This window comes from Nicotiana attenuata, unplaced genomic scaffold, assembly GCF_001879085.1.
Source record: "Nicotiana attenuata strain UT unplaced genomic scaffold, NIATTr2, whole genome shotgun sequence".
Classification (NCBI taxonomy): domain Eukaryota; kingdom Viridiplantae; phylum Streptophyta; class Magnoliopsida; order Solanales; family Solanaceae; genus Nicotiana; species Nicotiana attenuata.
The window spans coordinates 144902-151143 of NW_017671422.1; positions in this window are offsets into that span (position 1 = coordinate 144902).

A 6242-nucleotide genomic window follows, 5' to 3' on the forward strand; every position below is an offset into this window, starting at 1 on the left:
GCCACTTCTCAAGAAACTGCTCCTGCGCGACCGATGTGATTGAAATTGTTGAAACGTCCTCCTACACTGATTTTATGCTCGAAGAGGCCAAAGAGAGCAAAGAAAAATCAAGCGAGGGAGCACAAGGTGTAGAGGACCCTCTCTATTCCTTCTTCGATGGCATGGATATGTCAACACTGGAAGATTTCTCCCGGTTGGGCCACCTGGAGTTACCGAAGAAGGATGTGTCTTCGGGAGCTGACGGGCCGAGCATGAGCCCGCGATTGGTGAAGCAATTCCCTACGCCAAGTGCAGACCCTAAGCGTAAGAGGACGATTATTCTCACGGTCCCGGAGGATACCCGGGTCCTATCTGCTCTGGTAGGCATAGCCAATTACCTCCGACATCTGGTAACAGAGGAGGACCAGACAAAGATGAATAAGGTGGGTAGAGCGAGCCTCTTCAATGAGGCACAGCAGGCGCTGAGCCGGGTAAGGTCCTAACACCCTCGAGATCCCCTTATGAATCACTTAGAATTTACCTTTTATGTTTCTTACTTAACTCCCTTTCTTTACAGGCTTCAGTGCTTCAACACTAGAGCTTCCTCCGGTACCATTTGGAAACAAGTCAGCTCGAGTTCGAGCTCAAGGAGAAGACCTGGAAGAAACACATGTACAAGCTCCTTAGTGAGCAATAAGATGGGCCCATCAAGGACCTTCAGGCTGAGCTGGATATGGCTCAAAGGGAAGCTTCGACCCTGAGGCGAGAACATGTCAACCCGATCGAAAAGGTAAAGGTCTTTGAAGTTAAAAATGAGGACCTAGTCGTGGTGACTAACGACAAAACCTCACAGGTCCAACAGAAGATCAACCAGCTTGACCAACTTCGAGTCGAGATGAACGAGGTCCAAGCAATGGCCGATGGGTGGAAAAGAAAAATGGACCTCCTGACTTCGAAGAAAGAAACCGCCAAGGCGAAGGTGGCATCGGTAGAGGTCCAACTTTGGGTGGCGAAGGAGAAATCTGACAAATGGTCTCAGCTGAATGACGATCTCCGAGCATAGCTGAACTCGGCTGTCACAGAATGGGATGCCCACGACAGGGAATATGAGGCAGTGAAGTCCAAATTGGACATAACCTCCGCCGATGCCAAAGAAATGGTGGCCCAGTACAAAGCCGACGTGGAGGCAGCCGAGGCCCACCTGAAGACAAAGGCTGAATATATGAAGCAGTTATCCTAAAGAGAGACCCTCGAAAAGATCCACGCTCGGGGTTTCGACCTGTCGGCTGAGATAGAGGAAGCCAAAAGACTCAAGGCCGAAGAGAAACAGCTTTATCAGCCCGATGATGCCGATGGTTCTGAGGGATCCGAAGGCTCCGATGGTTCTGGGGACGAGTCGGGCCCCGGTGAAGACCAAGCACAAATGCCTTATTTTTTTTTAGTTTTTGACTTATGTACATTTTTGTTTATTTTGAGGCAGTTTTTATTGGGCCTTTGTAAATACATTTCGGAATATATAAATTTTTCCTTTCTGGCAATTTCGAGTCTTTACTTTTTAGCATTTATTCATAATTTCTATTCTTGCAAATGTTTCTAATGCCTTAGCATAAATCAAATGTAGTAATGGGGCATTCATTTTTCAGAGGTCCGAACAGAGCCTGACTTCGATAAAACTTTGTTTGCTCGAGGTTGAAAACTCGGTGTGACTGGAAGTTCTTTCAAGATGCTTAAGTGATTTTAGACGATGCTTTAGCCGAGTGTAACCTTTCAGCAGATTTCGAATTTTTAGAAAGGCCTTACTCTTGATTACGGGCTTCGGACGTCTCTGAGCCATTTTTAGGGTGGTCGTAGCCTTTTGTATTTGGGCACTACCTAATAGGTTTGGTGCTTTCGAGATTTGATAGCTCGGTTTATCCAAACTTTTTCCGGACGATAGTCCCCGAGTAGGGGTAGCCCTTGGGCTCGATAGTCCCTGAATATGGGTAGCCCGTGGGCTCTTAGGATCCGCAATTTAAGAGACAAAAAAGTGTAATAGCAAGGCGGAACTTTCTTCATTTCTGTGTGTAAAGTACATAATCGAATGTGTGTAAAAGCTTGTATTATGGCTAAAGTGAACTATGTGGGCACGGTTCGCACGACCGTTTGGCCCTTACAATGAATCCTAACCATCAAGCCTTAGCTTCTAACATACAAGATTTTCTTCTTTCCTTGCTAAAATTTTCCTTGCCAAAATATTAATTCGAAGGTGATGGCCCCCAGTATTCGAGGTCGAGCTTGGGAGGGCTTGGATACTATTGATACGCCGATTGACTATGGTTTCAGACCGGACTTCGAATCTAAGTTAGCACGATTTATTGTTGCCTCGTTAAAAACCTTGCCGAAAAACCCTTTTTGGGACAAAAACGGTTCAAGGGAAAAAGAGTGCAAGCAGTGCTTTCAGACCTAACAGCCACGTTCATCCTTGTCCATTTCCTGCAAGTGTTAGTCTGATTTATGATATTATTAAAGAGTAATTGAAACCGTACCTTAGCAGTAGTATCTCTTTAAGTGTGTCAGGTTCCAGTTGTTCGGTAGTTGCACACTATTTCCTGCTTCGAGCTTGTATGAGCCTTTGCCGGTAATTCCGATGACTCGATATGGACCTTCCCAGTTCGGTCCCAGTTTCCCCTTGTTCGGGTTACGGGTGTGCAATGTTACCTTCCTCAACACCAAATCCCCGATCTTGAAGTGTTGGAGGTTGGTTCTTCGATTGTAGTATCTTTCTATACATAATTTCTGGGCGGCCAACCGGACTAGGGTGGCTTCATGCCTTTCATCCAATAGTTCCAGGCTCGAGATCATGGCCTTGCCATTCGACTTTTCGTTCGCATATTGGAACCAGAGGCCCGGTTCTCCTACTTCGACTGGTATTAGGGCTTCGGCACCGTAGACTAATGAAAACCGGGTGGACCTGGTACTAGACTTCGAGGTCGTCCGGTACGCCCACAGAACTTCGATCAAGATTTCCTTCCATTTTCCTTTGGAATCGGTCAACCTCTTTTTCAGGTTATGAAGTATGGTCTTTTTCGATGATTCCGCGTATCTGTTCCCACTAGGGTGGTAAGGTGTTGATAGTATCTTCTTAATTTTGTGTTCTTCGAAGAACTTATTTACCTAGATACCGATGAATTGTTTCCCATTGTCGCAAACAATTTCAGACGGTATGTCGAATCCAAATATTGTATGGTCCCAAATAAAGTCAATGACTTCTTTTTCCCGTACTTTCACGAATGCTTGAGCTTTGACCCATTTGGAAAAATAATCGGTCATGCATAGTATGAATTGAAACTTACCGGGTGCCCACGGCAGGGGACCGACGATTTCCATTACCCATTTCATAAAAGGCCATGGGGACAAGATCGAATGTAGTAGCTCTTCCGGTTGGTGGATCATCGGCGCGTGCCTCTAGCAGCCGTCGCATTTTTGCACAGAGTCCTTCGCGTCCTTCTCCATTTCGTTCCAAAAATAGCCGGCCCTGATTAATTTTTGAACCAAAGATTCCGCCATTGAATGGTTCCGGCAAGTGCCTTTGTGAACTTCTCTCAAGGCATATTCGGTATCTCCCGGCCCCAAGCATATGGCCAGTAGGCCATCGAATGTTCTTCTGAACAGGGTCCCTTCGGATAAGCTAAACCTGAAGCCTTCGTACGCAGAGCTCTTGATTCTTTAGGATCCGAGGGAAATTTCCCAGTCTTCAAGTTATCTATATACTTGTTCCTCCAAATCCCAAGTCAAACTCGCAGAATTTACTCCGGCATGACCTTATTCTATTATCAACTTCATGAGTTGTATTACTGTCCCCGAGATGAACTCATCATCATCAACCGAGGACCCCAAGCTAGCCAGAGCATCGGCCTCGCTGTTTTGGTCTCGGGGCATGTGTTGTAGGGTCCATTCCTTGAATTGATGCAACGTTACCTGTAACTTGTCTAGATACCTTCGCATTCGTTCCTCTTTCACTTCGAACGTCCCATTGACTTGATTTACCACGAGGAAGGAATCATATTTAGCTTCAATTACCTCGGCCCCAAGGCTTTTAGCCAATTCGAGACCTGCAACCATGGCCTCATACTTGGCCTCATATTTTGTTAATTTCACAGTTCTAATAGACTCTCTAACTATATTTCCTCTAGGTGGTTTCAACACGATGCCGAGTCCGGACCCCTTTGCGTTCGAGGTAACGTTTGTAAAATGGGTCCAGATACCCGAGATAGTCCCCGAGGTTAACAATAATTCCCTTTCGACTTCGGGCATCAAGGCCAGCGTAAAGTCGGACACGAAGTCTACCGAAATTTGAGATTTAATGGCAGTTCGGGGTCGATACTCGATATCGTACCCACTGATTTTGACGGCCCATTTGGCTAACCAGCCCGAGAGCTCGGGTTTGTGCATGATGTTCCTCAGTGGGTAAGAGGTTACGACACATATGGGGTGGCATGGAAAGTATGGTTTTAACTTTCTGGAGGCTCTTAGCAAAGCGAGCGCAAATCTTTCCAGTGAGGATACCTTGTTTCGGCCTCGAATAGAGTTCTACTAACATAGTAAATAGGAAATTGCGTACCTTTCTCCTCTCGGACTAGGACTCCACTTACAACCACTTCGGATACCGCCAAGTAAAGGTAAAGTTTCTCATTCACCTTAGGAGTGTAGAGCAGGGGCGAACTCGAGAGGTACCGTTTGAGTTCTTCCAAGGCTCAATAGTATTCCGGGGTCCAGGAAAAGTTTTTCTTCTTTTCAACAGCAAGAAGAACCAGTGGCTTCTATCCGAGGACCTCGATATGAATCGGCCCAGGGCGGCTATAAACCAGGTCAACCTTTGAACGACCTTGACGTGATGTCTTTTATGGCTTTGATTTTGTCGGGATTGATCTTGACCCTTCCATTGGAAACCATGAGCCCGAGAAACTCGATCCGACCCTGAATGCGCACTTCTCCGGGTTCAGCTTCATATTGTATTTCTTCAAATAGTCGAAGGTTTCCTGCAAATGTTTCAAATGGTCCTCTACTCGCAGGGGCTTAACTAACTTGTCATCAATATAAACTTCCATAGATTTTCCTATCTGTTCTCCGAACATCCGATTTACTAGGCGTTAATAGGTGGCACCGACGTTCTGTAACCCGAATGGCATTACATTATAGTAGTAGGTACCGAATTTAGTGATAAAGGAAGTCTTTTCATGGTCGCCCGGGTCTATCCAAATTCAGTTGTATCCGGAATAGGCATCGAGAAAGCTGAGTATCTCATGCCCGGCCGTTGCATCGATCATCCGGTCGATGTTAGACAAAGGAAAAGAATCCTTAGGGCATGCCTTGTTCAAGTCTTTGTAATCTACACACATTCTTAGCTTATTCCCTTTTTTAGGTACTACCACTACGTTAGCTAACCAGTCCAGGTACATAACTTCCCGAATGGACCCTATTTTAAGGAGTTTAGATACCTCGTCCTTGATGAATGCATGCTTGACCTCGGACTGATGTCTCCTCTTCTGTCTAACCGGGTGAAACTTTAGGTCCAAACTCAGCTTGTGAGTGGTTATCTCCGGCGGGATCCCTGTCATGTCAAGATGGGACCAAGCGAAACAAGCTATGTTATCTTTAAGAAAATTAATGAGTTCTTTCCTGAGCTCGGGGTTAACCCCGTGCCCAGGTATACCTTTCGATCCGACAGGTGTTTGATCAATACGACTTGCTCCAGTTCTTGAACCGTTGGTTTGGTGGCGTCGGTATTGTCAGGTGCTATGAATGACCTTGGAATCCCGTAATCTTTCTCTTCGTTAGCTCCTTGTTCTTCCGGTCCGACCAGGATCGGCATCGGTGGTTGTTACTTGACTTCGGCCTTTCGGGTCGACTCCGTACTCCTTGATGTCGAAACGGCGGGTACTGGGAACACTTTATCGACTGCGAACATTTCTTTTACAGCCGGCTGTTCTCCGTATACCATCTTAATTCCACCCAATGTAGGGAACTTCAATGCCTGGTACAAGTTCGAAGGTATCGCCCTCATGTTGTGAACCCATGGTCTTCTGAATAGAGCGTTATATCTCATATCCCTTTCGTTTACATAGAACTTTATTTCCTGGATGATCCCGACGGTGTTCAAGGGTAGGGTTATCTCCCCTTTAGTGGTTTCACATTCCATGTTAAATCTGTTCAACACCCGTACTGCTGGCACTATTTGGTTTTGTAACCTCAACTGCTCTACGACTTTCGATCTGATGATGTTG